This window comes from Palaemon carinicauda, chromosome 19 (genome assembly GCF_036898095.1).
Source record: "Palaemon carinicauda isolate YSFRI2023 chromosome 19, ASM3689809v2, whole genome shotgun sequence".
In the NCBI taxonomy this organism is placed as follows: Eukaryota; Metazoa; Arthropoda; class Malacostraca; order Decapoda; family Palaemonidae; genus Palaemon; species Palaemon carinicauda.
Genome location: NC_090743.1, coordinates 118,337,938 through 118,349,581, shown reverse-complemented (window position 1 = coordinate 118,349,581; position 11,644 = coordinate 118,337,938).

Below are 11,644 nucleotides of genomic sequence, written 5' to 3'. Positions count from 1 at the left end.
AGAGAGAGAGAGAGAGAGAGAAAGAAAGAATTCTATACCTTTTGTAAGATAAGGAATCAACACTAACACTTGATAACTATCATGTTTGATTTTGGTAATATGCTTAGAGAGAGAGAGAGAGAGAGAGAGAGAGAGAGAGGGAATATCGAATTTTAATTATCAAAATGTAAGATACATATTACTGAAAGTCATTTTTATTATTATTAATTTATTTATTTTTATTTCATTTCATTTATCGTGTTTATTACAACAACATTATTGGTTTTATCAACGGAAAACCAACTGATCTTGGTTTAGTTATTGCTCTTTTACCATTGCTCTCTAGTCTTGGGTAGTGCCATAGCCTCTGTACCATGGTCTTCCACTGGCTTGGATACAGTTCTCTTACTCCAGGATACACTCAGGCTTAATATCTCATTTCTTTCCCTCTTGTTTTTTAAAGTTTGTATAGTTTATATATAAGATTTATATTATTGTTACTGTTTTATTTAATTTTTAAATACTTCTCTTGTAGTCTATATATTTCGATACTACCTTCCCTCACTGGGCTATTTTCCCTGTTGGAGCCCATGATAATAATAATAATAATAATAATGATAATAATAATAATAATAATAATAATAATAATAATAATTTTGTGTTACATACATCATAAACTTTAAGATGATCTATTGATTTCTTTAAATTAATAATAATTTTTACCTTTTTTTTACAGGCACTCTTCAAGTAAAGTAAGTGATAAATGTTTATTGGATTTAACAAACAAACACACACACACACACACATATATATATATATATATATACATATATTTATGTATATATATATACAATATATATATATATACATATATATATAAATATATATATATATATATATATATATATATGTATAAATCTATAACCATCCGCGCTGGCAGGCGTGGTGATGAAACCTGGCCAAACCTCAAACATGAATAAGGATATGTCTGAGGCCTTTGTCCTGCAGTGGACTAGAAACAGTTGTATTTCTTGTTGTATATATATATATATTATATATATGTATATATATATAACAACAAATGCAGCTGTTCCTAGTTCACTGCAGGACAAAGGCCACCGACATATCGTTAATCATGATTGGGGTGTATTTATATATATATATATATATATGTATATATATGTATTTATATATATATACTGTGTATATATATATATATATATACAGTATATATACATACATATATATATATATATATATATGTATGTATGTGTGTATATATATACAGTATATATATATGTATGTATATATATATATATATATATATGCTGTATATTACATTGTCCTTCTGGAGTGATTTGTTACAATATCATCCTTCAGGTTCTTTTGACTCTTGGGACGAAGGCTGTTTAAATTTGTCTTCACGAAGGAGAGAGAGAGAGAGAGAGAGAGAGAGAGAGAGAGAGAGAGATAATGTCTTTTCTCTTCTAGTTACTGTTTGCTTGTGATCTCGAAGACATTTTTGTTAGAGTAAACTTATCCCCAATAATATCTCTCGGGTGTAATAAAAGCAGTCCTTAATTTTATATCCATTTTTGCCCTATCGCCACCCCCTATTATTAGGACCAGCCCTTTCTTTATTTTGTCGATCATTAATTATTACCTCCGGCAACGAAGCTGGGAGGAGGTTATGTTGTCGCCCCTGTTTGTTCGTTTGTCTGTTTGTGTTAGGAACAGCTTACAGGCCACAATTTTACTGATAGATTAGTGAAACTACTTTCAATTGTTATGTTGAGATGTGGAAGTGATTCAATTTTGAAAGTTCCAAGTCAAAGGTCAAGGTCAAAATCGAGCGAAATGTCGAGAAATAAATTGCCATGGTGGAGGTCAGCACTCTCAGAGGGCTTTCTAGTTCCCTCTGTCATTGTTGTTGGAAGGTTATGTTTTACCCCTTGTTTGTGTGCGTGTGTGTGTGTGTTTGTTTGTGAACAGCTTCCTGGCCACCCTTTTAATCGTAGAGTAATGAAAATTTCAGGGATTACCTGTTATGTAAAAATATTGAAATGAAGAAATTTTGGAAGTCCAAGGTCAAAGGTTAAGGTCACGGTTATGGAAAATGTCCAATTCACGTAATCAGACATACGTTTGGACGTCTTTGTCATAGAGACTTCAAACTTGGTTCATATTTGAGTGTATGAAAATCCACGCCAATTAATACATGTTAAAGGCAAAGGGAAAGGCTAAGATCGAGCAAAAGGTCGACAAATAAAATGCCGCGGCGGAGGTCTTCGCTCTGCTGAGAGCTCATCTAGTTATTTGGTCCCCTGATACGCTGTGAATTACTTCAAGTTGAATTGTAAAATGGTTTTATGTACAGATTGTATAAGTTGCATGTTATAGTTTATTATATCATTATTTTACTTTATTATTATTATTATTATTGGTTTTCTATTTTATGATTTATTATTTATATCTTTTCTTACTTTTCCGAACAGGGATGATTTTCATATCAGAAGCATTTGTAGCATTTTACTTTACAATTTAGGGTTGCAGCTTGGCTTTTGATAATGATATTAATAATTATAACACCATATATACAGTAGTTCCATTCTATCTGAGGAAGCGAAAAAGTAATTAGGAGTCTCTCTCTCTCTCTCTCTCTCTCTCTCTCTCTCTCTCTCTCTCTTTAAGTGTTTGGGAAAAATAAAGGGTGGAAAATTTTTGAATTTGGTTGTAATCAAAGTTTTTTCTCCTGAGAGAGAGAGAGAGAGAGAGAGAGAGAGAGAGAGAGAGAGAGAGTTTAATAGTTTAGTGGGATTCTTTACTTTCATTCACTGATAAAATGTCTTTTTCTTTGCTTGTTAATACTTTTATGTTGCTCGTTTTATTTGGCCCTTCCATCGACCTTCCCATTGAGATATCCGTTATCATCAAATAGGGTCTGAAAAAACAATGAAATTCTTGCAGTTCGTTCTCTCTCTCTCTCTCTCTCTCTCTCTCTCTCTCTCTCTCTTATGGAAAATTTTGCATACATTGTACTTTTCATAGTGGAAGATTCTCTCTCTCTCTCTCTCTCTCTCTCTCAGGCCTACGTGACGCCAGGCACACACCACTACCACTCGACCTACCAAACTGTGCCTCTTAGGCCTGCCCATCAGTGCCCATTAACCTCTATCCTCTTTCGCTTTTGGGGCATAGCTTCTGGGCATTTGCCTACCCTCCCCCCCCTCTTCCTCCCCCCCCCCCCGGCTTCGTTATCCTCAGTGACCCGAGGTACGGCTCTAGGCCTTTTAGTATTCTGATGAACTAGCTCTTTTTTGCTGATAGACAGATAGATAACGTAAACAGCTTTAATCATCGGCCACCGGCTGAATTCTAAAATTCATCTCATGCCTTGACTTGAACCGGGTGCCTTTCTCTCTCTTTCTCTTAATGAATGTTTATTTGTTTGTGATGTTTGGTATTTTAGTTATGAATAATAGTCTAATTGACAACTACAACCATTTACGCACATTATATATATATATATATATATATATATATATATATATATATATATATATATATATATATATGTATGTATATATATATAAATATATATATATATATATATATGTATATATCTTCTTCTTAGTCTTTATCTTTTCCCACTTTTATAAGGGGTCGATGTTTCTGGCCAGCGTTCTCCATCTACCTCTGTCCCACACTTCATCACCGGTTAATCCCTTTGATCGAAGGTCATCCCTGATACAGTCCACCCACCTTCGCTTTGGTCTCCCTCTCCTTGTCGTTCCCTGTACCTCCATTTCCATCACTCTCCTAATATACTGCTCATCTCTTCTCATGACATGACCATACCACCTCAGTCTACTTTCTTGGATCTTATCTGATAGTTTTCTAACTCCTGTGGTACCCCTAATGACCTCATTCAGTATCTTATCTCTTCTTGTCACCCCACACATCCATCTCAACATTCTCACACCTGTCACATCCAGCTTCTTCTCTTCTGTCTTCTTTATTGCCCACGTCTCCGCTCCATACATCTTTGCCGGTCTCACAACTGTCCTGTGTACTTTACCTTTCAACCTAACCCCTATTTTCCTGTCGCATAGTACTCCACACACTTTTTTTTCCAATTCTTCCTTCTTGCTTGTATTTTGTGGTTTATTTCTGCCCCCAGATCACCGTCCTCTGCAACTGTTAATCCTAAATACTTGAAATTTTCCACTTTTTTCAATCTTTCTTCTCGTAAATTAACTTCCCCATTCTCCTCATTTTTCAATCTCAAATACTCTGTCTTTGTTTTGCTGATCTTCAATCCTCTATTTTATATATATATATATATATATATGTGTGTGTGTGTGTGTGTGTGTGTGCATGTGCGTGTGCGTGTGTATGTATGTTAAAGGTTAAAGGTGTCTGGTTTAAGTTCCAGTTTCAGCAGAATAGATACTCACCAGAACGTCAGCTGGGTAAGCCCAACCCCCAACTGTGGTGCCCAACTATAGTAGTGGCCTCCCCAGTAAACTCACGGTCCTGGGCTGGGATCGATCTGGCCATCATGCGAAATGTTAGGCAAACATATAAACAGTACATACAGTATATGTAATGTTTACTTAACATGTTGACGAGTTATTTTGGAAATTCGTGAAGTCATTTGATGGACGTTGAGGATTTATGCATAGAATTTCTGAATTTGTTTATGTTTTTTTCCTTTTTTTTTTTTTTTTTTTTTAGTGTTTGTGGGATTTCTTGAGACAAAGTCTTAATGGGATTTTTGTGAATAATCGTTAAAATTTTGTTAGGATTTATCTATTTTAACTACAATTACTAATATTCTCTCTCTCTCTCTCTCTCTCTCTCTCTCTCTCTCTATATATATATATATATATATGTATATATATATATATATATATGTATATACGTATATACGTTTACGTATATATATATATATATATATATGTATATATATATATATCTCATAGTCATCAGCGGTTGATAGTCTACTACAGGACAAAAGCCACAGACATGTCCTTTCACTCGCATCTGTTTATGGACCTTGGGTCTTTTTATGGCTGTTTATACTCGTAAATTTTCTTAGTTCGTCAATCCATCGTCTTCTCTTCCTTCCCATGCCTCTTTTGCATTCTCTAGAGATTCACTTTGTTATTCTTTTCGTCCGTGCATTTATCTGTCATTCTCATTATCATGTCTTGACCACGTCCATTTATTTTTCTTACTTGTTGTTAGAATATTCTTTACTTTAGTTTGCCCCAGTGTATGTATATATATATATATATATATACTGTATATATATATATACTGTATATATATGTATATATATGAATACATATATACATATGTATACTCACATATATATATACACATATCTATATATGTATATATATATATATACATATGTATATATGTATATATAGATATATATATATATATATACATAAGTATACACACACACATATATATATACATATATGTATATATATTTATATATATATATATACATATATATATATATACATATATGTATATATATATGTATATATATATATATATATATATACATACGTACAAAAAAGAATGAACACATCTTCAAAAAACACATAGCCTACACATTTATATATATATGTGTACGTCTCTACCCACAGGCTTGTTCGCATGTGTTTATTGTATTTCTTTCTCTCGCTCGCGATTGTCATAATCATCACGTCTGTCAAAGGCACCATTTTCGTAGTACTTTGAAATACAAAGCTCTTGGATATAAGATCTTATGAGAGGTTGAATTTGCCAGATACATTCACTTTTAACTCTTTCTCTTTCTCCTTTTAAATATATGTCAATTTATGTCTGGGATTTGATAAGTTATCATCGCGGCCACGCTGATCAGTGGGGATTGGTGATGGTGGGAGATATTCGTCTGATCGCTTACAGCGAAACAACATAGTATGGAAGGCCCTGACTATTACAGCTATGGTAATCAAGGCGGTATGTGATGTTAACCCTTGCATCACGTTAAGGTATTCCCATTCAGAAAGGGATGTGTTTATGTGGGTGCGTGTGTATATATATATATATATATATATATATATATATATATATATATATACATATATATATATATATATATATATATATAATTTATATATATATATATATATATATATATATATATATATATATATATATATATATATATATATATATATATATATATATATATATAGAAAAAACACATAATAATGGCAGAAATGGTGGAATAAGGAAAATTTTGTCATAAGCGAATCGCTCTCTCTCTCTCTCTCTCTCTCTCTCTCTCTCTCTCTCTCTCTCTCTCTCTCTCTCTCTCTCTCTCATGGCTACTCAGATGGTTAGCAGGTATATTGTAGACAAACTTGTTCAACGAAAATACACGACTGATATTTTCCTCCAATACCTCTTATGGTCATCAACATCCTTTGTTTAAACCTTTTGTTGATGATATAGCAGGAATTTGTCCCCTTTAAATTCATTTCTATTGATTTTATTGTTGTTGACATTATATTTCTTTTGTTTACACTATCATCATAAACGCTGTTAAAGCTATTATTGGTATAGATATTGTTATTATTGCTCTTATAAATATTGCTGCTGTTTCTCCAGGATTTAATACTTAAATTTTCATGTTCTTAAATCTTTTTTATTTACATTCGCGGAAATCGATTATAAGACCATCACAAGAAAATTTTTCCTTATATGTAAATAAGAATATAGTTAAACCACACTTTAAATTACTCTTAACTAATACTTATCTTTCTAAACAATTCCCTTCTATTATTATTATTATTATTATTATTATTATTATTATTATTATTATTATTATTATTTTTATTATTATTATTATTATTAATTGTTAAGCTACAACCCTAGTTGGAAAAGCAGAATGCTATAAGCCCAGGGGCCCCAACAGGGAAAATAGCCCAGTGAGGAAAAGAAACAAGGAAAAATAAAATATTTCAAGAACAGTAACAACATTAAAATAGATATTTCTTATACAAACTATAAAAACTAACAAAACAAGACGAAGATAAATTAGATAGAATAGTGTTCCCGAGTGTACCTTCACGCATCTTTCTTATCAAGCTAAAAAAAAAAGTATTTTTAATCTTCCAAAAGGGTACAAGAATCCTCCTACAACTGTGTCCAACTGGGTACGACAAGTATCGAGCCCAACTGAATGCCTGCCTTTGACCCCTGACCTTTCGAAAAATACCAGTATGACCCCAGGTCTGGTTTTTATTCATTCGTTACACTGTTCGCCTGGGAGGAGAATTCGTCGGATTTGAATTTGGTCTTTTTTATCATTCTTGTGGCATGTTTACATCTGATCGTTACATATTTGGAGTATTTTTACCTGGCGGAGGTGAGCTTTGAACAGCGTCAGTCTATAAACAGTTACGTGCCTGCGCACGCGTACAGACACAGGTGCTCATTTATGTATGTGTGTATATATAAAGATATATATATATGTATATATATTTACATATGCAGTATATTATATATATATATATATATATATATATATATATATATATATATATATAGGCATCTATCTATCTATCTATCTATCTATCTATCTGTATATATATATATATATATATATATATATATATATATATATATACATACATACATATGTATATATATATATATATATATATATATATATATATATATATATATATTTGTATATATATGTCATGTAAAGAAATAATTTCACATTGAATAAGTTGCTATGTGTATGTAATTAGCTATTTGATAAGTTTTGTTCGTTAGTTCAACGATAGAGAGTCATTGATTCATGGAGAGAATAAAAGAGGGACGAGAAAAAAGAAATCTAAGTGAAATGGTACTCGGAATGCTGCAAGTTTGATAAACACAACAAATAGTTTCGCGTAGGGACTGAAAGTACTCGTTAGCAAAATAATTCACACTTACTCTTAATTTCAAAATAACATGGTTTAAAGGTTTAAAGATTTAAAGGTTTAAAAGTCGCTCATGAATGGCAGAGGCAAGGGACAGTGACATTGCCCTAGCAATCAGGACAATGCCCTAGAGACTGACCATATTATATGATCAGCGCCCAAGCCCACTCCCCATCCAAGCTAGGACCAGGGAGGGCCAGGCAGTGGCTGCTGGTGACTCAGCAGATAGACCTATAGGCTCCCCCAAACCCCCCAACCTCAGCTCACAAGGATGGTAAGGTTGCAGACACTAATGGCACTAACGAGTCTGAGCGGGACTCGAACCCCCGACTGGCAAACACCAGCCAGAGACGTTATCAATCAAGCCACAGGAATATAACTTAACATAGTGCTGTAATCCACTTCCTGTGTAATTATTACAGGACCAAAAATACCCTTTTGAATATATAACTTCTTTAGGTTCTTCCTTTGTGTATAGTTTTACACCTTTAATTATTTTAACCTTTTTGTTTCTTCAATTTATTAGTTATATTCAGTTTGACTTCAGCAACATAGCTCACCTCTTTACATCATAAATTGTCTTATATTTCACCCTTCCTTTATAGTTATTCAGGTTAATTTGATTAACATAATTCATCTTTGGTATTACTGTTTATTTTAACGTTGGTGCTGTATTTGTTTCTGATGATTATTATGGTTCTCATTATTATCTTGTTTTTGTCCTAGTTATTAAAACTATCGTTTTGTTTTTTGAAAATATGATGATTCTTACACTGTTATTTTAGTATATGAACGAAAACATTATCGAAATAACAATAATAATTATATTAAGTTTTGCTAATATTTTATGACCTTGAAAATCACACCATGTTGTTGGTATTGATTTTTTTTTTTTTTTTTTTGAAGTTGCTGATGTATTTGCTTCTGATGGTAATTAAGGTTTTATATAGTATTTAGTTTTTCCTAGTTGTTGTATTTTCTAAATGAGGTAATTTCAAAATTTTTATTATAAGCTAATATAACAACGAAAATATCGAAATAATAATAACAATAACAATATTGATAATAATATTAATAATCTTTGCTAATATTTTATGAACTTGAAAATCACTCCTGAACATTACTTAATCATGATTAATCTCGTACCATCTGTCAGTTATGAGTATGACTCGCCTAAACTTGAAGAGAGACAGAATCAGTATGTCCCTCCTTGGCACTCATTCAGGAGCCAACATGGGCCACGTCTTTGCCTTCAACGGTGAAAACGAATGGGTTAATCGGTCTCTCGTCGACCTTATGAGGCTTGTTATGACTGACAGGCCTTGAGTGCATGTTTGTTTGATGGCTTTATGTAATATATATTTGGGTATGTTTATCCTTCTATGATAAAATTCAACTTTGCCAACACTTTAAAATAATGTTCACCAGTTTCCAGAATTTCTCTTTACTGTCGCCAATTAGCATAAAATATTTTGCTGACATCAGCAGAACTATAACGCTATGTTTGTTTGAGGGTTGTATGTAATGTATATTTATGTATGCTTATCCTTCTATGATGAAATTCTGCTTTGCTAAAACTTTCTAAAGATATTTTTACCAGTTTCTTGAATTTCTCTTTACTGTCGCCGAGTAGCCTATTTAGTAACGTCCCTGACTGGTGATCGCCAGACTTGTATGTATGGTCAGTCTTGGGCATTCTCGTGCTTGCTAGGACAATGTACTTGTATGTATGGTCAGTCTAGGGCATTCTCATGCTTGCTAGGACAATGTACTTGTACGTATGGTCAGTCTTGGGCATTCTCCTGCTTGCTAGGGCAATGTACTTGTACGTATGGTCAGTCTTGGGCATTCTCCTGCTTGCTAGGGCAATGTACTTGTACGTATGGTCAGTCTAGGGCATTCTCCTGCTTGCTAGGGCAATGTACTTGTACGTATGGTCAGTCTAGGGCATTCTCCTGCTTGCTAGGGCAATGTACTTGTACGTATGGTCAGTCTAGGGCATTCTCGTGCTTGCTAGGGCAATGTACTTGTACGTATGGTCAGTCTAGGGCATTCTCGTGCTTGCTAGGGCAATGTACTTGTACGTATGGTCAGTCTAGGGCATTCTCCTGCTTGCTAGGGCAATGTACTTGTACGTATGGTCAGTCTAGGGCATTCTCGTGCTTGCTAGGGCAATGTACTTGTACGTATGGTCAGTCTAGGGCATTCTCGTGCTTGCTAGGGCAATGTACTTGTACGTATGGTCAGTCTAGGGCATTCTCGTGCTTGCTAGGGCAATGTACTTGTACGTATGGTCAGTCTAGGGCATTCTCGTGCTTGCTAGGGCAATGTACTTGTACGTATGGTCAGTCTAGGGCATTCTCGTGCTTGCTAGGGCAATGTACTTGTACGTATGGTCAGTCTAGGGCATTCTCGTGCTTGCTAGGGCAATGTACTTGTACGTATGGTCAGTCTAGGGCATTCTCGTGCTTGCTAGGGCAATGTACTTGTACGTATGGTCAGTCTAGGGCATTCTCCTGCTTGCTAGGGCAATGTACTTGTACGTATGGTCAGTCTAGGGCATTCTCGTGCTTGCTAGGGCAATGTACTTGTACGTATGGTCAGTCTAGGGCATTCTCGTGCTTGCTAGGGCAATGTACTTGTACGTATGGTCAGTCTAGGGCATTCTCGTGCTTGCTAGGGCAATGTACTTGTACGTATGGTCAGTCTAGGGCATTCTCGTGCTTGCTAGGGCAATGTACTTGTACGTATGGTCAGTCTAGGGCATTCTCATGCTTGCTAGGGCAATGTACTTGTACGTATGGTCAGTCTAGGGCATTCTCATGCTTGCTAGGGCAATGTACTTGTACGTATGGTCAGTCTAGGGCATTCTCATGCTTGCTAGGGCAATGTACTTGTACGTATGGTCAGTCTAGGGCATTCTCATGCTTGCTAGGGCAATGTACTTGTACGTATGGTCAGTCTAGGGCATTCTCATGCTTGCTAGGGCAATGTACTTGTACGTATGGTCAGTCTAGGGCATTCTCATGCTTGCTAGGGCAATGTACTTGTACGTATGGTCAGTCTAGGGCATTCTCGTGCTTGCTAGGGCAATGTACTTGTACGTATGGTCAGTCTAGGGCATTCTCGTGCTTGCTAGGGCAATGTACTTGTACGTATGGTCAGTCTAGGGCATTCTCATGCTTGCTAGGGCAATGTACTTGTACGTATGGTCAGTCTAGGGCATTCTCATGCTTGCTAGGGCAATGTACTTGTACGTATGGTCAGTCTAGGGCATTCTCATGCTTGCTAGGGCAATGTACTTGTACGTATGGTCAGTCTAGGGCATTCTCATGCCTGCTAGGGCAATGTACTTGTACGTATGGTCAGTCTAGGGCATTCTCATGCCTGCTAGGGCAATGTACTTGTACGTATGGTCAGTCTAGGGCATTCTCATGCCTGCTAGGACAATGTACTTGTACGTATGGTCAGTCTAAGGCATTGTCATGCTTGCTAGGACAATGTCACTGTCCATTGCCTCTGCAATTCATTATCGGCCTTTAAACCTTTAAGCCTTTAAATTACCATAAAAGATTTTGCTGACATCAGCAGATTTTAGTTATCCAGTGCAACACTAGTCTAACGGGTAATAAACTCCACATTTAGAGTCCTCGCCCAGCCCGGGGTTAGACACTTACATAACTGGG